Source organism: Pongo pygmaeus, chromosome 6, assembly GCF_028885625.2.
Source record: "Pongo pygmaeus isolate AG05252 chromosome 6, NHGRI_mPonPyg2-v2.0_pri, whole genome shotgun sequence".
Classification (NCBI taxonomy): Eukaryota; Metazoa; Chordata; class Mammalia; order Primates; family Hominidae; genus Pongo; species Pongo pygmaeus.
This window is the reverse complement of record NC_072379.2, coordinates 118,332,522-118,355,229: the sequence shown is the minus strand read 5'-3', so window position 1 is coordinate 118,355,229 and position 22,708 is coordinate 118,332,522.

Genomic DNA, 22,708 nt, shown 5'->3' with positions numbered 1-22,708 from the left:
TCAAAACACATAATTGAGTAAAGACTTATATTGAGAATATACAAAGATTTGCAAAATGCAATAATAAAAAATGAATCAATGAATAAAAGACTTGAAAAGACACTTTATGAAAGAAGATATATAGATAGCAATTAAGGAAATGAAACATACTGCTGTTCATGGCCACAGCCCGAATTCTGTACACTTATCTATCATTGACAAGGGTTCTCAACTGCTTTCCCTCTACCAGACTCCTAGCGCCCCATTGCTTACTAAACACTGGTGGAAAAATTTTTCTCTTTGTTCGATGTATCCTTTCTCTTTTTTAAAGATGACACTGTTAGCATAAAAAATGATATTACTCATCATAGGGCCTATAATTTTCACTGTCTGCTGAGCATTATTTACACAACCCTGTTCTCCTATCTTTATAATTTTCGTCCAGCCAAGTCTTACCAAACCTTTAACTGTAGCCTCCTTTCAGAATAAATGAAATTATTTTTAAGTCTTCTACTCACATGTGAATTTTTTTTTAAAGTGCAACACATCTTAAGCCCATCCAGGTGTCTCATCCAAAGTATTTTGAATGTTCTTTCTCATCCACATCCCCAGTCACCCAAATGATACAGGTCTACCCTTTTTAAGAATATTAAGACATTTCACATTCCTTGTTGAATGAGCTATTAATACGGGGTATCTAATCTAATCAAGGTTTTATGTTGTTCTAATTAATTCCATTTTTTATTCTCAAGTTTATTTTATCCTTAACTTGCATTTTGAAACTTGTTCCTTTGGCAAGTAAAATCTTAATTTACTTCCTTTATTAATTTTTTGTTTCTTGAGAAGTTTTTGTGATTAAGATTCTCACTTATCTACTACGTACTCATACGTTGTTTTCAATGATGTATTTTACGGGAGCCAAAATCTAGTTCTGCACATATACTGGAAATTATCTTTGGCTCATTGTCTTGTTAGAGAGCAGTAAATATAGGTATACTTTTGAATATTATAGTCTTTCTTATATTTCTGATTATCAGTCAATAATAAAAGAAAACAAAAATAAAATTTGGTTTTTATTAGCATCAGAATTTCTAGGGTTTATACTACAGAAGTCTGTTTAGAAATTTAAATGAAATAAAATATCAGAATTTAAAAAATTCCAAAAAAAAAATGTCAATTAATTTACATTTAAACTAAGCTGATAATATATGAGTAATAGAAGTGTTCAGACATACCATGCAACTGTTAGGGCTGCAACAGTGAAATGAGAGACAGGGAAACATGAAGGTTAATAGTAGGTATCAAGAAAACTCTTCTTTGCCTTTATTAAAAGAATAGTAAGTGTTTCAAACAAATAAAGACATGTAAAATGAATAACCATGTTAAAATCAGGACTGAACCACTAACTATATGGTAGTAATGTTTTTTTAAAAAAAACAATAAAATTGAATATTTAAAAATAGTTTTAAAGCATTTCCTGATAACTAAAAGCATGCTGTTGATATTGCATTTCCGAAAAGAGACATAGGAAAGACTGCATTAAGATAAACTAACATGCAAGAAAAAAGGATAATAATTATGTCTTGAATTTGCTATTCAAACAAATTTTATAATGAATCATTTTTCCTCATGAGTATATATTGATTATATAGGAATAGCCATCAACAAACATAATCATTGTTATTACAGTTAAATAGATGAGATAATTTTAAAAGTAATTATTAAATATAAATATAACGACTAAATAAATCATATAAAATATATCAACTCAATCTTGTGTGAAATAAAAATGTAAGATAAACTAAATTAAAATGTACAGTATATACGTTTCTGAAATATTAAAACACTGATGGCCGGGTGCAGTGGTTCATGCCTGTAATTCCAGCACTTTTGGGGGCTGAGGTGGGCGGGTCACGAGGTCAACAGATCAAGCCCATCCTGGCCAACATGTGAAACCCGGTCTCTACTAAAAATACAAAAAATTAGCTGGGCATGGTGGTGAGCACCTGCAGTCCCAGCTACTCAGGAGGCTGAGGCAGGAGAATTGCTTAAACCTGGGAGGTGGAGGTGGCAGTGAGCCGAGGTCACACCACTGCACTCCAGCCTGGTGACAGAGCAAGACGCCATTTCAAAAAAAAAGAAAATGATAATTGCACAGTTTGATATCTAAAAACAGTTTTAAGGAGCAGTTTTAGGTTTACAGCATAATAAAAAGAAAGGTACAGAGATTTTTCATATATCCCCTGCCCCATACATGCATAGCCTCCCCTATTATCAACATCTCCCACCAGTGTGGCACATTGGTTACAATTGATAACCCTACACTTACACATTATAATATGCCAAAGTTCATAGTCAACACTAGGATTCACTCAGTGTCCTCCATTCTATAGATTTGGACAAATGCATAATGACATGTTGAACCATTATAGTATTATACCGAGGCAAAATACAAAATAAATCATGAATGTTCCCCGAGAGAAATATAAGGAGGAAAACAATGGGCAACAACAAGAGGTAGTGTTTCTACAGAAAGAAAATAAAAGAGCTAGTTTTAAGATTCTTGTTTTCAAGATGAAGCAATGTCACATGTTCCAGGTGTCAAATAATGAAATGAATAAAATTATTTTGGATTTATAACTAGAAAATTCATCAACAATTTTAAGAAGAGCTATTTTGGGAGTTAAAATTTTGAGTGCTTAAATTGAGATATGAGAGATATAAAGGAGGGTAAACTACTGAGTTATTGAATTTATTTTTTTTTTTTTTGAGAAAGAGTCTTGCTCTGTTCCCCAGGCTGGAGTGCAGTGGCACGATCTCGGCTCACTGCAACCTCTGCCTCCCAGGCAGGTTCAAGCAATTCTCCTGCCTCAGCCTCCGAAGTAGCTGGGATTACAGGCATGCGCCACCACGGCTGGCTAATTTTTTGTATTTTTAGTAGAGACGGGGTTTCACCCCATTGCTGGGATTACAGGTGTGAGCCACTGTGCCCGGCAAACTATTGAATTTTTAATGCAAAAGGGATAAGATGGAGTTAATAGGTTACTTGAGATAGTGTGAATTTTCAATGTAGAGCATTTGAATGCTGAATACAATATACGTAAGGAGAGGATGAAGGCAAAAGAAAAATGGGTAACTTATTATGGAAAAGGTATCTGACAGGTTTAGTGGAAAATAGAATCAGGCAGAGGTAAAAGGGTTATTGTTGATCAGGAGATGAAAATCAATTAATATATACTAGAAATATAAAATTTCTTATTTTGGTTCTAATATTTCTTCTCTAGTATATTTGTTGTTTTTGTTCTAATATGAATTTCCTCTTTTTCAAAATTCAGTAATTGCAAGTGTGAAAAAGATGTAGGATTCAGAATTCATTCCAAAAATGATCAATTACAGAAGGCTGTGAGGGAATAATGAGACTTAATTTAGCATAAGTAAAGTTACACATTTGTATAAATATGAAAATAACAGCAAATGTGTTTAACATCCAAATATTTGGATAATTTATCATACCTAAGCCACTCTTTAAAAAAGGATTAGAAATAAATGTAACACCACTCAAAGAATAAATCAGTTCAGTCAGATTCTAAGTGATACCTTCAGTGGTAATAAGGATGACCTTATTTATTTAGTTTTAATTTAGAACTGAGGCAAATACAATTACAGTAAACAGTATAAATAATATAAAACTAAAAATAAATTGGAATGTTATTCTTCTTTATTACAAAAATGAGAAGAAAAGTAAAGTCTAGATTGTTCATGAAAGAAAAACAACAGAGGATGAGAGATAATTAAAACTATTAATAAAAATATATTATTTGATTGAATATAATTATATTATTAACAAGACAAGTAAGTTAAAATCCACTAGAAATCATACTTTCCTTTTAAATAATGCTGAGGTAGAAAGTAAAATAAAAATGACATCAAAATACATAAAAAACAATAATGAGAAACAACTAAACATTAGGACCTATGAAGGCAATCAAGCTAAAGCACTCAATGTAAAACCCAAAGCTTTAAATGTTCACATTACAAAATACTAAATTATGATGAAACAGTTAAGAAATAAGAGTATCTGTCATCATATTTTATCCTGTTGATGGCTCAAAAGTAAGATAAGTTATAAGACTATATTAATGAAATGGAAGTTTTAAGTGCCATTGCGTTGCTGTTAACAAGAGTTATCAGCAGTTACTTACATTGATTATAAGTTTTGCCTTCCCCTCAACCCCTTTTACCATTTTTTAATGATCCTATCTGATTTTTCTCAAATTCATTTTTGTTGCACTGAAATACATACAAATAGTCCTTCAGAGGATACTGATAATTAATAAATTATGTGAGTCTGAAAATCTGAAAATATTTTAATTATATCTCATTGAATTATGTAATAAGAAATTACAGAGTCAACTCAATTTTCCAAAATCTTTTCTAGATATTACACTGTTGTCATCAGCAATGACATTGCTATCTTAAAACAAGACTGTATATTAGCCCTTTGTCAGATGGATAGATTGCAAAGATTTTCTCCCATTGTGTAAGTTTCCTGTTCACTCCGATGATAGTTTCTTTTGCTGTGTAGAAGCTCTTTAGTTTAATTAGATCCCATTTGTCATTTTGGCTTTTGTTGCCATTGCTTTTGGTATTTTAGTCATGAAGTCTTTGCCCATGCCTATGTCCTGAATGGTATTGCCTAGGTTTTATTCTAGAGTTTTTATGGTTTTAGGTCTTAAATTTAAGTCTTTAATCCATCTTGAGTTAATTTTTGTTTATAAGGAAGGAATCAAGTTTCAGCTTTCTACACATGGCTAGCCAATTTTCCCAGCACCATTTATTGAATAGGGAATCCTTTCCCCATTGCTTGTTTTTGTCAGGTTTGTCCAAGATCAGATAGTTGTAGATGTGTGGTGTTATTTCTGAGGCCTCTATTCTGTTCCGTTGGTCTACATATCTGTTTTGGTATAAATATCATGATGTTTTGGTTACTGTAGACTTGTAGTATAGTTTGAAGTCAGATAGCGTGATGCTTCCAGTTTTGTTATTTTTGCTTAGGATTGTCTTGGCTATGTGGGCTCTTTTGTGGTTCTATATGAAATTTAAAGTAGTTTTTTCCAATTCTGTGAAGAAAGTCAGTGGTAGCTTGATAGGGATAGCATTACTTAGGGCAGTATGGGCATTTTCATGACATTCATTCTTCCTATTCATGAGCATGGAATGTTCTTCCATTTGTCTGTGTCCTCTTTTATTTCATTGAGCAGCGGTTTATATAGACCATGGAATACTATACAGCCATAAAAAAGGATGAGTTCATGTCCTTTGCAGGGACATGGATGAAGCTAGAAGCCATCATTCCCAGCAAAATATCACAAAGATAGAAAACCAAGCACTGCATGTTCCCACTCACAAGTGGGAGTTTAACAATGAGAACACATGGACACAGGGAGGGGAACATCACACACTGGGGCCTGTTGGGGGGTGGGAGGCTGGGGGAGGGATAGCGTTAGCAGAAATACCTAATGTAAATGACGAGTCGTTGGGTGCAGCACACCAACATGGCACACGTATAACTGTGTAACAAACATGCACATTTTGCACATGTACCCTAGAACTTAAAGTATTATAAATAAACATTTTTTAAAAAAGAAAAAAAAATGACTAATGTATTTCTAATTTTTTGTAGATAATATTTTCATTTTTTAAATTTTAACCTTGGTACTAAAATTTTACTAAGATGTGCCATGATGTAGGTAGCTAGACATTCTGCCCAGTGTTTCTTAGGCCTTTTAATCCATTAAAAAGACCACTAAATGTATTGGCATTTTTTCAGTATTAAGCTATGTTCTGTTACTGCTTATATCCACTCTCTTTCTATTTTTTCTCTTATCATGATGTCTGTTCGATTGATAATTAGATTTTTGGAGGTGTATCCTCCATTTTTTCTAACTTTTCTCAAATATTTTCTTTATAATATTGGACTGATTTCGGGGGGGTTCTGCAGATTTTCTCTTCAGTTTTTTCTACTCATCTATTGAAACTTTTTATTTTTTTTCTCTCTCCTCTTCCCTGATTTTAACTTCCAACATATCTAACAATTTTCCGTCTTTAAGAAATGCTGAATGAGAAACTCTCTTGAAAGAAAAGCATTCTATGGGAAAAGACAGACATTGATGACTAAGAAAACATTATTAATAATTGGTCTTGGAATGTGAATAAAGTTCAGCTATGACATAACCAATTAATTATAGTTAAAACTTTATTTTATGACATGTAAAACATAGTCTATTTTTACTTTATAATTCATACCTAAGAGTCTAACAGTATTTTTTTTCAAAAGCAGAATATAAAATATTAAAATAAAGAAATGTTTGTGCCATGATTTAAAAATCTAAATGTCTTTCTTTTTAGTGGAATGTAAAATAGTGATGAATCATAGATTCGACAAAATACTATATTCAAATAAAATGCCATGGTAAAGGACAGCCAGAGAGTTAAAATATGATGTAATGTTTTACACTTTGCAATTAGAGCACGGTTGATTTATGTAAGTAGGAATTGCTTGGTTCACACGCAACATTGCTTTTGCTATGTCTCATCCTATAGGCTTTTATTGTTGTGTTTACACCGTGTCAAAAGAGGCAAGTTCCTGCAAGTGTATTTCAAAGAGTTAGTTTTAATTTTTATATAACCTGCTTATCTAAGTGAAATTATTAATCTCTTTATATTACTCAGAAGTCTCTGTTAATAAGCTACAGCCATAAATAGGAAAATTAGAATATCAAGTTTCTATTTTTCATGGAAGTGATACTTTGAATTTAGGTAGTGGGAGGTTGAATTTTTGAAATCCTTTATTTTGCTTCTAATCCAAAAGTCCATTCGAGCTTGGGCAGATAAAACACACATTTCAATTACATTTTAAGAGAACTCTATTCACCCTGCAAGCAGCTAAAACCTTTAATTCTAAAGAGCTTTTTTTTTTTCTTTCTAGTTTAGTCAATTATTATTCTAGCCCATATTCCACAGAGCATGAAGTCATCTCCAGGCTATCTTTTCTTCCTTGGTCAAATAAGAGTCTCACTGAAATTATCAATGTTGGAGCAGGGAAAATAACGAGGAAAATTAGGTAAGTAATCTGTTACAGGCAGCTACTGGCACCACATGTGGTAAAGTACCAGTTTTGATACAAACAAGAATCTTAAAAAGAGCTTCCTTTACCACTATTTTTAGATTGTTATCTAGGAAACTTTGACTCGTTTCAACATTCCTTCACGTGCCTGATTCTTACACTAGAAATTCAATAACAGCAAAGGGTTAATTAACCCTGCTGTCAATTTTAGGAATTATTAACTATATTAAAGTTATCAAATGTGCCCAGAGGTGAGATCTAATTATTCAAAAATGGAGTTTTCTGGTCCATAAACATCGAATCATGCTAAACTGGGGTATTGCGTTGGATAAAAACATCAGTAAAAAGAGGTATTAAATCCAAGAGACAATCCTAGATGTCCTTCATAAGTAGCTTTATATGACTTAAAGTATCATTTTCAAATATCTAATTTGTCTTCAAGGCATCATGCCATAGGTAAAAGTTTTCTGAGATCATTGCCTATGGTAAGAACAATTACTGCCTTGCCAACATCTTACATAGAAGAAGGTTTGGAATATATAATATATGTTTCCTCATGCATACCTCAATAGGGTGCGGTGATTTCTTCCATTCTCTCAAGCTGCATTATGGCTCAGTCTCTGGGAACATTACCTACACTCAACTCAATGGCAAGGCCTTGTTCCTATTCCCATCAACCTTATTTCAGACAAAAAAAAAATCCTAGAATGAGGCAGATGTCTGTAATTACTATTAGCTTCTTTTACACTTCAGAAGCTGTACCCTCCTTATCTACTAATATCCAATTTCTCCCATACCTGCTCTGTTCTTAATACTAGCTTAGTACTGAACCAGATTTGATGAATAATTTCTTGCATATGATCTCATCTTTTTGGCTTCTTACCAGCAGCTGATATTTATTTTCTGTCATTGCTTCATCTACCACTCCGTCCATTTTACCTTCTCTAAACGTTTTCCATGTGTGCTCCCAAACACTGGGAGTTCTATTCTGCGGGAGGTACATTGGAAATTTCCACATGAGTTTAGAGTTATGACAATCACTGAGAGGTCAAAGTGTCCTTGCTGAGGACGTTGCTAGGGGAATGCAATGATAAAAAAGAAATCTAAGCTTTGCTCATTTTGTTCAGTGTATTATCTCATTTAAGAAAACTTGACTGCATACTGAATTAAACAATAATACACACGATAGAAAACAATAACACTACACCATCTATAAAATTTAATTTTGCCTGAGATGATTGCCTTTAGAGTGCTGATGGCAAATAGCAAGAACAATTAAGGAAGATGACAAGAATATTAGCAAACACAGGATAGCTTCACTCCTAAACAAAAAGTAGGTTTGCCATTTTATCACTTTTATTCTCATTTATAAATTGAGTTTTGTATGTATGACAGTTTAAAAAATTAAACTTGTTACTTGTGAATAATTATACTCAAATAGAAGTTGCTTTTAAATATTACTGATAGTTCTTGTGTTTCTTTTTACATAGATTTCCCCAATGACATCTTACATAATCAAAATATAATTATCAAAACAAGGAAATTAACATTTAGTTGGTGCACTACTATTAATACAATACTATTAACTAAACTGCAAGCATTATTCAAGTTTCCCAGTATTTTCTTGCCCTTCCTTCCTTCCTTCCCTCCTTCCTTCCTTCCCGCCTTCCTTTTTTCTTTCTTTCTTCTATATCCCTTTTTTCTGTATAGTTTTATGGAATTTCATCATATGTATAAAGTCATGTGACCACTAGAACAAGGGGAATAAAATAGCTTAATCATCTAAAGGAAACTCCCTTAGTCTACTCCCTTTATGATCACACCCTTCCTAAATCCCATCCCTAGTAACCACACCTCTGATGTGCATCATCAAAATGTTGCCATTTTGAGAGTGTTACATGAATGGAATTATGCAGTTTGTACACTTTTAAAATAGGCTTTGTATTTCAATAAGATAAATACACAGGAGTAAGATTGCTCAGTTGTGTTGTAAGTGTACATTTTGCTTTATTAAAAAAAAACTATGAGCTATTTTGAGTGACTATTATCTTTCACATTGCCACCAACAACGAATGAGTTTCCATTGTTCTGCAACCTCATCAGCACTTGAGTTGGTAAGTAGTATTTAGTTTAGCCATTTAATATGTGTGTAGTGATATTTTATCACAGCTTTAACTTAAATTTCCCTAATGTCTAATAATGTTGAACATGTTTTCCTGTGTTTGTTTGCTATCCACATATTATCTTTGGAAAAATTCATTTTATAGTAAATTTATATCCCCAAATGTTTCCAAGTACAGTATCATATTGTGAATGAGATATTTATTAATTCAGTGAGTAGATATATAAACACAACATTTATCAGGCATTCAAAAATGGGTTATAATTCACTTAACCATTTCAGATAAGAGTATACTTGTGGTAAACAGTTCTAAGAAAAGTGAAAAAGTTAATATTTTGAATTACTATAATGAATAAAAGATTTATAGCTAGTTAGCATTAGTGTGTTTTTGTGGTATTTCCATGTGATTAGAGCATCCTTGTGTTATTTCCATGTGAAGCTTTCTCAAATGATAGGATATTTGAGGTAAAGTTAATTTTTCATTACTGTTATCTTTAATTACATGCCCTAAAATTCCAGTGGTGAAAATCGTAACTCAGTGGTGGATTTAAATTTAGTGGATTTAATTTACTGTAGCCAATAATTCAAATACAAATAATATAAAATGTATTTATAATTAAATATTTTATCAACTAAGTATTTGCTAGAAAGAGCCCAATCTTTTAAAATCAAATGTTAAATATACTATTTGCTTTGGCATTTAATACATCTTGAAAAAAAAAAAACTCTTCACTTACTACCTTTTTTTTTATTATTATTATTATTATACTTTAGGTTTTATGGTACATGTGCGCAATGTGCAGGTAAGTTACATATGTATACATGTGCCATGCTGGTGCGCTGCACCCACTAACTCGTCATCTAGCATTAGGTATATCTCCCAATGCTATCCCTCCCCCCTCCCCCCACCCCACAACAGTCCCCGAGGTGTGATGTTCCCCTTCCTGTGTCCATGTGTTCTCATTGTTCAATTCCCACCTATGAGTGAGAATATGCGGTGTTTGGTCTTACTACCTTTTTTAAAATAAAATTATTTCTATGTGTTTTTTCCATATATTCCCAGTCAATTATTGTAATATTATTTATTTGTTTGTTTGCTTACTTATTTTTCAACATACAGATTTTATTTTTAATATTTGTATATACATAATAGGTGTATGTATTTATGGGGTACATGAAATATTTTGATGGTGTTATGCAATATATAATAATTACGTCAGTGTAAATAGGGAATCCATTACCTCAAGCAGTTATCCTTTCTTTGTATTAAAATATTCCAATTATACTCTGTTTGTTATTTTTAAATGTACAATAAATGATTGTTGATTGTAGTCACTCTGTTCTATCAAATACCAGATCTTATTGATTCTACCTAACTCTATTTTTGTACCCATTAACAATGCACATTCCATCTGCTCCCCACCACCTTTCCCAGTCTCTGGTAAACATGATTCTACTTTTTATCTCTAAGATTTCAATTGTTTTATTTTTTTTACCTACCAAAGATGAGTGAGAACATACAAATTTTGTATTCCCCTGTCTGGCTTATTTCACTTAAACTAACATCTTCTACTTCCATCCATGTTATTGTAAATGACAGAATCTAATTCTTTTTCATGACTGAATAGTACTCCATTGTGTATATGTACCATTTATTCTTTATTCATTAATCCGTGGATGACACTTAGGTTGCTTCTAAATCTTGGCTATTGTGCCATAGTGCAGCAATAAACATGGAAGAGCAATTATCTCTTTGATTACTGATTTCCTTTATTTTAGTATATACTTAGCCATGTGATTGCTGAATCATATAGTAATTATATTTTTAGTGTTTTGAGGAACCTCTAAACTGTTCTCCAAAGTGGTTGTTCTAATTTACGTTCCCACTATCAGTGTATAAAAGTTCCCTTTTCTCCACATCCTCACCAGCATTTGTTATTTCCTTTCTTTGGATATAAAACATTTTAACTGGGGTGAGGTGCTATCTCATTGTAGTTTTTATTTGCATTTTTCTGATAATCAATGATGTTGAACATCTTTTCATATGTCTGTTTGCCATTTGTATTTCTTCTTTTAAGAAATGTCTATTTAAATCTTTTGCCCATTTTTTATAAGATTACCAGACTTTTTTTCCTATAGAGTTGTTTGAGCTCCTTATGTATTCTGCTTATTAATATCTTGTCAAATGGATAGTTTGCAAATTTTTTGTACCATTTTGAGGGATGTGTCTTTACTTTTTGGATCATTTCCTTTGTGGAGCAGAAGATTTTTAACTTTTTAACTCATTTGTTTATTTTTGCTTTAGTTGCTTTTACTTGTGGGGTATTACTGGATTAATCTTTGCCCAGTCCAATGTCCTAGAGAGTTTCCCCAGTGTTTTCTCATAGGATTTTCATAATTTGAGACTTTAGATTTAAGTCTTTAATCCATTTTGATTTGATTATTGCATATGGTGAGAGATGAGGGTTGAGTTTTCTTATTTTGCATGTGGATACCCAGTTTTCCCAGCACCATGTGTTTCACAGATTGTCCTTTCCCCATGTATGTATGTTCTTGGCACCACTGTCAACAATGAATTCACTGCAGATGTATGGATGTATTTCTGGATTTTATATTGTATTCTATTGGTCAAGGTGCCTGTTTCTTTTATGCCAGAGCTATGCTGTTTTGGTTACTAATGCTATGTAGTATAATTTGAAGTCAGGCAATGTGGTTCCTTCCGTTTTGTTCTTTTTGCTCAGGGTAGCTTTGACTATTCTGAGTCTTTTGTGGTTCCATATAAATTTTAGGATTGTTTTCCTCAATTTCTGTGAAGAATGTCATTGATATTTTGATAGGGATTGAATTCAACCTGTAGATGCTTAAAATAATATTGAATTGCTTTTAACAATATAGATTCTTCCAATCCAAGAACATGCAATACCTTTCCATTTTTTTTGCATCCTATTTAATTTCCTTGGTGAATTTTCTGCAGTTTTCATTACAACGACCCTTAACTTCTTTGATTAAGTTAATTTCTAGGTATTTAATTTTATCTGTGGCTATTGTAAACGGCATTACTTTTTTGATTTCTTTGTCAGATTGTTCATGTTGGCTTATAGAAATGCTACTGATTTTTGTATGTTGATTTTGTTTTCTGTAGCTTTACTGAATTTATCAATTCAAATGATTTTTTTGGTGGAGTCTTTAGGTTTTCCAAATATAAGATCATATCTTCTGCAAACAAGGATAATTTGACTTTTTCGTCTCGAATTTGCATGCTCTTCATTTATTTATCTTGTCTGCTTGCTCTAGCTAGGACTTCCAGTACTATGTTGAATAACACTGGTGAAGTGGGCATCCTTGTTTAGTTACAGATCTTAGAGGAAAGGCTTTCAGTTTTCTTGCATTGAGTATTATACTAGCTGTGGGTGTGTTGTATATGGCTTTTATTCTGTTGAGGATTGTTCCTTCTATATCCAGTTTTTTGAGAGTTTTAATCAGGAGAGGATGTTGAATTTTATTAAATGCTTTTTCAGCATGGATTTCAATGATCATATGATTTTTGTACTTCATTTTGTTAATATCACATTATTTGATTTGTTCAAGTTGGAGCATTCTTGCTTCACTGAGATAGATCTTACTTGGTCATGGTGAATAATTGTTTCAATGTATTATCAAATTCACTTTGCTACTAATTTGTTGATAATTTTTGCATAAATGTTCTTCAGGAATATTGGCCCGTAGTTTTCTTTTTTCGATATGTCTTTGTCTGATTTTGGTATCAGAGTAATACTGGCCTTATAGAATGAGTATGGAAGTTTTCCATCCACTATTATTTAAAATATTTTGAGTAGGATTGGTATTAGCTTTTTGTACAAATATTTGGTAAAATTCAGTAGTGAAACCATCAATTCGTGGATTTTCTTTGCTGGAAGGCTTTTTTATTATGGCTTCGAGCTCAGTATTTGTTATTGGCTTGTTCAGGTTTTCTATTTCTATGTGGTCAAATCTTGACCATGAAGGTTTTCCAGTTACTTGACATGTAGCTCCTCATAGCAGCTTCTAAGAATCCTTTGAATTTCTGAAGTATCAGTTGTAATATCTTCTTTTTCGTGTCTGATTTTATTTATTTGGATCTTCTCTCTTTTTTAGGTAGTCAAGCTAAAGATTTGTCAATTTTGTTTAACTTAAAAAAAAACAACTTTTGGGGTTTTTTTCTTTTAAATTTTATTTATTTATGCTGTGATTTTATTATTTCTTTTCCTTTACTGATTTTGGGTTTACTTTGCTCTTTCTTTTCTAGTTCTTTAAGATGTATCATTAAGTAGTTTTTTGAAGTTTTTCTACTTTTTTGATTGAAGCACTTCTTGCTATAAACATTCTAAGTACTGCTTTTGATGAATACCACAGGTTTTGATATGTTGTGTTTCCATGTGCATTTGTTTTTTGTTTTTTTTTTTTAGATTTTCTTCTTAAATTTTGCACTGACCCACTAGTCATTTGGGAGAATATTATTTAATTTCCATGTGTTTGCATAGTTTCCAAAATTTCTCTGTTATTGATTTCTAGTTTTACTGCCTTGTAGTCAGAAAAGATAATTAATATAATTTCAATAATTTTGAAATTTTTAAGGCTAGCTTTGTGACATAACATACCCTTCAAAATGATCCATGGGCTGAGGAGAAGAATGTGAATTCTGCAGTCATTGGATAAAATATTCTGTGCAACATCTATTAGGTCCATTTGGTCTATAGTCCACCTTCAATCTGATGTTTCGTTGTTGATTTTCTGTCTGTATGATCTTTCCAATGCTGAAATGTGGTGTTGAAATCCCCAGATATTATTATTATTTTATTGAGGTCTAGCTCTCTCTTTAGCTCTAATAATATTTGCTTTATATATCTGTGTGCTCCATTGTTGGGTGCACGTATATTTACAATTGTTATATTCTCTTGCTGAGCTGACCCCTTTATCATTACATTCTGACATTTGCCTCTTTTTATAGTTTTTGTCTTAAAATCTATTTTGTCCGATATAAATATAGACAACTTTTTTTCTTTTTTTGGTTCCATTGGCATGGAATATCTTTTTCCATCCTTCTATTTTTAGTGGATGTATGTCTTTATAGCTGAAATATGTTTCTTGTAGGCAACATAATTTTGGGGCCTTGGTTTTCTTCGTCCATTTCTTCTCTTTATGTCTTTTGATTGGAGAGTTTGGTCCATTTTCATTCAATGTTATTATTGATAAATAGGAATTGACTCCTGCCATTTTTTTATTTGTTTTCCGGTTGTTTTGTGATGTTTTCTTCCTTCCTGTCTTTATTTTAATGAAGGGTATTTTTATTGTGATAAGCCTTAATTTATTGTTTTATATTTTGTGTATATCTCTGTCTCTCTGGAATTGGTCACTGATATCTTATATAGTTCATTCGGTGAGATCATATTTTCCTGGATGGTCTTGATGCCTGTGGATGTCCATTGTTTTTTTTTCTTGGCATTGAAGAGTTAGATATTTATTGTAATTTTTGCAGTCTTGGATTGTTTATACATGCCCTTGGCAAGTTTTTCCAAGTATTAAAAGGGACTTGAGTGTTGGGACCTTAGTCTTTGGTCACTGTAGCCATGTAGGCATTAGGGAGCACCCCATGCACAAAAATACTGTGGCTCTTTCAGACTTATACGGATACTGTCTTGGTGGTCTTGGGTAAGATCTGGGAAAATGTCCTGGGATATCAGGTGGAAACTCTTGTTCTTTTCCTTTACTTCCCCCAACCAAACAAAGTGTCTATCTCTCTGTGCTGAGCTGCCTGGACCTGGGGTATGGGTGACACATGCACCCCTGTGAGCACCAGTGTTGGGACTGTGCTGAGTCAGATCCAAAGCCAGCAGAGCACTTGGTCTTGCCCAAGGCTTAAGGTGGCTACTGCCTAGCTACCACTTATGTTTTCTCAAGGCCCAAGGGCTCTACAATCAGCAGACAGCAAATCCCACCAGGTCTGTGTCCTTCCCTTCAGGCACACGAATTGCCTTCAGCCCTGTTTGGGTCCAGAGATGCCATCTGATAGACAGAACCTCATGAAAGGAAACATGGGAATCTACCTGTTGCTCTATTCTACTGTGGCTGAGCTGGTACACATGCTGTAAGACAAAGTCCTTCCCACTCTTTCTCCCCTTTTCCTCAAGCAGAAGACTCTCTTCCCATGGCCACCACCATCCCAGGTCTGTGGCAATTACTGCCTGGTTACTGCCAATGTTCACTAAGGGGCCACTGAATCCTGCCTGGTCTGATTCTCTCTCTTCAGGTCAGCAGGCTCTTCTCTCACCTAGGGCAGGCCCAGAAATTCTGTCCAAGAGCCAGGGCCTAGAATTGGGGACCCCATCAACCTACTTGTTTCTCTACATCACTGTGGCTGAGCTAGGAACTAAGCTCTAAGACAAAGTCCCCTTCATTCATTCTCTGTTTCTCAAGCAGAAGGAGTCTCTCCCCATGGTTCCCACAGATGAGAATGTGCTGGGTCACCCCTGAAGCCAGCCAGCATGGCCCTGGGTCTCACTCAAGGCCTGTGGTGAGAACTGCCTGGGTACCACTGATGTTTATTGAAGGCCCAAGGGCTCTTAAGTCTGCAAGTGATAAATCTTGCCAGGACTGGATCTTTCCCTTCAAGGCAATGGGTACCCTTCTGGCCCAGGCTGTGTCTAGAAATGTCAACCAGGAGCTAGGTCCTGGAATGGGGGCCTCAAGACTGTTCCTGATACCCTATTCCTCCGTAGCTACACTGATGTCCAAGTTTCAATACAAAGTCCTCTTTACTCTCCCCTCTCCTCTCCTTAGGAGGAGGGAAGGAGTCTCTTCCAGAGCTGCAAACTGTGCCTCCTGTGTTTGGGGCAGCAATGATGCAAGCACTCTCTTGGCTGCACTAGCTGGTGTTTCACTAGGCCATCTCCACCCAATATCCACTAGCTTCAAGCCCAGCACATCACCAGGACTTGTCCAGGAATTGAAGTCTCTTTGGCTTAGACTGCTTTTTAAGTTTATTTAAGACCCCTGAGAACTTTAGCTCGTAGTGGTGGGTCTTGCCTGAACTCAGGCTCCTACCACTGAAATGGAGAATTTGCCTCTGGCTAGAGAAGCTCCGTCTGTAGGCACTGGCTGAGTTATGCCCTGTGTTGTTTTCTGCTGTGACAGGGCAGTACTGAGTTCCAACATCAAGTGGCACAATTACTGTTTGCTGCTTCCCCTGAATGCACAGATTGTCCCCTGAATGCACAGATTGTCTTTCCATACCACTCAGCCATTGCTGGGGGATGAAGGATGGCTGGTGTAGGTGATTCAAGATTGTCTTTCCTCTTCAGTGCCTCTTTCCTTAATATAATGTTAAAACCACACACTGTTATTGCACTCCTGATTTTTTATTCTTATGGAGGTGCTTTTTTTTGTGCGGATAGTTCTTCAATTTGGTGTTCCTATAGGGCGGACAATTGTTGGAGCCTTATTTTCGTCCGTCTCCTCAGTTATTATATATTATTGGCCTTCCTCAAATAGTAAGGTGTAAAATAGCATATTTTAATACATGGAAGTTATTATATTGAAAATAGCAAACTTTAATAAGATAGACAGATTTTTAAAAAGGAAAAATGTCTTTGTGGATAGACAAGATGGACAAATTAATGGAAATAAAATTGGTGAAAAACAGCCTTCATGAATAGGAAAATTAAAGGGGTCAAAAGGAAAGAAGGCAAGTTTATTAGCCATTAGAGTCCCTGAAGAGAGAGAAGGAAGACCACATCACCTCCATCTGGAGATACGCAAAAATCTCATGAGGGGGTGACATTTGAACTTGGAACAGGAGGAATGACTACCAATTTTCTTGGTAGAAAAGATGTAGTAGGCAGCATAATGCCTTCTAAAATATGTCCATGTCCTGACTTGTAAATTTGCTTCTGAAAATGAAAAAGGGACTTTGCAAATGGCACTAAATTAAATATCTAAAACGGATATTATCTCACCATATGGGCCTGATGTAATCAAGAACCCCAGAGAGAAATGAGAGGATCAGCCTCAGAGAAGAAGATGTGACAAAAGAGGAAGAGGTTGAATTGTTGCAGGGCCATGAGCCAAGTAATGCATACATCTTCTAGAAAATGGAAGAGGCAAGAAAGTAATTCTCCCCTAGAATGTCGAGAAGAACTGCTGTCCTGCTGACTCATCTTAGACTTCTTCAGAATTGCAAAATAATAATTGGTGTTGTTTTTAAGCCACTAAGTTTGTGACAGTTTGTTACAGATAACAATAGGAAACTAACACAGATGGAGAAAGACATCCTAAGAATCTGAAAAATGCAAAACTTGATGTACAGCCTATTCAGAGAATGAGAGAAGTTTGAAGTGTTTTGACTCTATGGTATTGTAGAAGAAGGTCTGGAGAATAGATTTGTATAAATCAAAACAGGTAACGTTACTTAAAGCCAGACAAAGGATCTTGTGTGAATTTTTATAGCAGATTTCTATCATAGAAAATAATTCTAGCAGTAATGAGCTGCGAACACTGGAGTTATAAGACTAAGAAGATTTTTATATTCTATATAATTTTATTGTAATCTGGTCATATAAACCCTTCACAAATGCTTAAATTAGATGAATAGAAGAAGATAGGTTTAGTTAACTCTGATAATATTCTCTGCTATACTTTTTTCTTTGCTCATAATGATTCCTCATTTCCTCTTCTTTTATATAAAAATGAGCATAAGAAATCATTATAATAAGAGTAGAAGTGTACTGTAGTTTCTCCTAGGAACCTTACCATATGGTACCTGTCTCTTTGTTATTTAATTTAACTTGATCTGTTAAATATCAGACTTGTAAGAGCTCATGTGTCATACTAATTAAAGTGTCATATTCTTTTAAGGATCTAATCCCAAAGAGACATGCATCCTCTTGATAAGATAAAAAATATTTTTATATGCCACAACTAAGAAATAAAAACTCAATACATGCTCAAAGAATAAAAGGCATTTTAAAATAGTATTGCAGATTTTTTTCCTACTCTATCTTTGTTTTAGAAATTCATCTGGGAAAAAATGTAGCTAATGATAGATGCATGCAATTAGGTATTTAATTTGCCTACTCATGAGAATGAATAACTTAACAATTTCTCCAATGTAATTTACGAAAGTAAATAACATTGATGCTCACAAACATTAATAATCAAAGAAATACAAATAAACACAATTGGATTACTAAAGTGAACTATTTTAAAAAGTATCTAATTTTTAAAATATCACATTAAAGGCCTTTTCTGCATCTGTGAGATAATCATAAGGTTTTTGTCTTTCTTTCTGTTTATGTGCTGGATTACATTTATTGATTTGCATATGTTGAAGCAGCCTTGCATCCCAGGGAGATATTGATGGGACATATCTGAAAATAATAAGAGCTATTTGTGATAAACCCACAGCCAATATCATACTGAATGGGCAAAAACTGGAAGCATTCCCTTTGAAAACTGGCACAAGACAGGGATGCCCTCTCTCACCACTCCTACTCAACATAGTGTTGGAAGTTCTGGCCAGGGCAATCAGGCAAATGAGAGAAATAAAGGGTATTCAATTAGGAAAAGAGGAAGTCAAATTGTCCCTGTTTGCAGATGACATGATTGTATATTTAGAAAACCCCATCGTCTCAGCCCAAAATCTTCTTAAGCTGATAAGCAGCTTCAGCAAAGTCTCAGGATACAAAATCAATGGGCAAAAATCACAAGCATTCTTATACACCAATAACAGACAAACAGAGAGTCAAATCATGAGTGAACTCCCATTCACAATTGCTTCAAAGAAAATAAAATATCTAGGAATCCAACTTACAAGGGATGTGAAGGACCTCTTCAAGGAGAGGTCAACTGCTCAACAAAATAAAAGAGGACACAAACCAATGGAAGAACATTCCATGCTCATGGATAGGAAAAATCAATATCATGAAAATGGCCATACTGCCCAAGGTAATTTGTAGATTCAATGCCATCCCCATCAAACTACCAATGACTTTCTTCACAGAATTGGAAAAAACTACTTTAAAGTTCATATGGAACCAAAAAACAGCCCGCATTGCCAAGACAATCCTAAGCCAAAAGAACAAAGCTGGAGGCCTCATGCTACCTGACTTCAAACTATACTACAAGGCTACAGTAACCAAAACAGCATGGTACTGGTACCAAAACAGATATATAGACCAATGGAACAGAACAGTGCCCTCAGAAATAGTACCACACACCTACAACCATCTGATCTTTGACAAACCTGACAAAAACAGGAAATGGGGAAAGGATTCCTTATTTAATAAATGGTGCTGGGAAAACTGGCTAACCATATGTAGAAAGCTGAAACTGGATCCCTTCCTTACACCTTATACAAAAATTAATTCAAGATGGATTAAAGACTTAAATGTTAGACCTAAAACCATAAAAACCCTAGAAGAAAACCTAGGCAATACCATTCAGGACATAGGCATGGGCAAGGACTTCATGTCTAAAACACCAAAAGCAATGGCAACAAAAGCCAAAATTGACAAATGGGATCTAATTAAACTAAAGAGCTTCTACACAGCAAAAGAAACTGCCATCAGAGTGAACAGGCAACCTACAGAATGGGAGAAAATTTTGGCAATCTACTCATCTGACAAAGGGCTAATATCCAGAATCTACAAAGAACTCAAACAAATTTACAAGAAAAAAACAACCCCATCAACAAGTGGGCAAAGGATATGAACAGACACTTCTCAAAAGAAGACATTTATGCAGCCAACAGACACATGAAAAAATGCTCATCATCACTGGCCATCAGAGAAATGCAAATCAAAACCACAATGAGATACCATCTCACACCAGTTAGAATGGCAATCATTAAAAAGTCAGGAAACAACACATGCTGGAGAGGATGTGGAGAAATAGGAACACTTTTATACAGTTGGTGGGAGTGTAAACTAGTTCAACCATTGTGGAAGACAGTGTGGCGATTCCTCAAGGATCTAGAACTAGAAATACCATTTGACCCAGCCATCGCATTACTGGGTATATACCCAAAGGATTATAAAACATGCTGCTATAAAGACACATGCACACGTATGTTTATTGCGGCACTATTCACAATAGCAAAGACTTGGAACCAACCCAAATGTCCATCAATGATAGACTGGGTTAAGAAAATGTGGCACATATACACCATGGAATACTATGCAGCCATAAAAAATGATGAGTTCATGTCCTTTGTAGGGACATGGATGAAGCTGGAAACCATCATTCTCAGCAAACTATCGCAAGGACAAAAAACCAAACACTGCATGTTCTCACTCATAGGTGGGAATTGAACAATGAGAACACTTGGGCACAGGAAGGAGAACATCACACTGGGGCCTGTTGTGGGGTGTGGGGAGCAGGGAGGGAAAGCATTAGGAGGTATACCTAATGTAAATGACGAGTTAATGGGTGCAGCACACCAACATGGCACATGTATACATATGTAACAAACCTGCATGTTGTGCACATGTACCCTAGAACTTAAAGTATAATAAAAAATATTAAAATTAGTATAAATATTTACTTCAAGAAGGGCTTATAAAATGCACAATTCTGTTAAGTAAAATGGCCTTGACTAGCAAGAGTCATAAGCCTTCATTTTTTATTGATATGAAAATTAATTTATTATTGTAATATTAATAATTCAAATGAATAATTATTTCTTTTCTATATTTTCCAAAAATCACTCAAAAACAAAAGTAAATTATCACAAAAATATTACTCAATAATATGTATTAAGTAAAATTTGAAAATTCAAAGTAATCTAATTATCTAATATTAAGAGTATTAAATCATAATACACAAATACTATGAAATAATATACATGTAATTAAAATAATGATTATGAAGATCAGGTATTAAAATCCAAGTATCCTACTGTAGTGAAATGAAAATGGCAGATTATTTTGATTACTATGACAAGCAACCTGGCTGTATGTGTGGATTTTAGGATGTCAAAATGAAATGCATTCAAGGTGGTAACATTTTTATTATTATTATTATTTTCTATTACAGATTCAGGGAGAAAATTTTTTAACTAATAAAATTTCATTTAAATCACAAGTGATTATTTTTTTCACTGTGAAATTGAGATTTATCTTGAAAATTCTGGTTTGTAAATCTAAATGTTAGTCATTTAAATATACAGAATATTGAAATAAACTTCCATCTTTAATAATCTAAATAGATTTTAGACTTAGCTCTAAATTTAGAAACAATCCAAAATATTAAAATAATATCCTGAAATGTTTTTCTATAAAATGCACAACTATCCCAGCTTTTAGGCATAGCATTATCCTGGTCTTATAACCTGCTTGCCTGAAATCTAGGAAAGAGATCTTGGTATCCCTACAGCAGGTGACATGGTTTCAGGGGACTCAGAGAGACAGGGTCTCACTCTGTCACCCAGGCTGGAGTAAAATGCTGTGATCAAGGCTCACTGTAGCCTTGACCTGCCAATCTCAAGCAATCCTCCCACTTCAGCCTCTTGAGTAGCTGAGAGTAGAAGCAGGCACTACCACACCCAAGTGGTTTTTAAATTTGTTTTACAGATGGGATCCCACTGTGTTGCCCAGGCTGGTCTCCAACTCCTGGGCTCAAATGGTCCTCCTGCTTCAGCCTCCCAAAGTGCTGAAATTACAGGCATGAGCCATCATGCCTGGCCTTGAATTTAATGTTTTACTTTTATTATGATGTGTATGATTAAATGTTGGCAAAGATGCTTTATCATATTTGGACATTTTTCCTATATTCCAATTTCACTTTTTAAAAAAATATTGGCTGATTTTTATCAAATATTTTCAGCCCTTAACTATGTGTTTATAACATAACTGATTAATTTGTGTTAACAAGGCACCTGAAATAGGAAATACTTTTATATGAAATGCACAATCCTAGTCTTGTATTTATATCAGCTAAACCTTAGTTGAATATGGTGAATTATATTATTTAAACTCTTTTACCTTCAATTTGGTGTAATTTTACTCATTTTTAATAATTAAACTAGCAACTAAAATGTATTTATAGAGCATATGTATTATATTTGTCAACATGTGATATTAGCCTAATGATGGATTGGTATTTTTCTGTAGGCTGTGAACATTTGCATAGCATTGAACATTTCTGTTCTTTGAAAGTTAACTAAAATTCTCAAAAGAATCATATGGTAGTTGTAACTTATTTACTAATGGGCATTTCTAAACACCTTCCTGATGGAGGATATTATTCCCTTGTTACTGTATGTCTCGGTGTTCTATATTTTTAAAAATTAACTTTAGTTATTTTTTGAATATTACCCATTTTCTCTAAATTTCCAAATATTTTAGTCTTTATTCTATTGTGATTATATATCACTTCTTCTGACAGTCATTTTTTTATTTTGGTTGAATTATTCTGTACTTATTAGGTATTTGTCTATTTTATTTATCTAT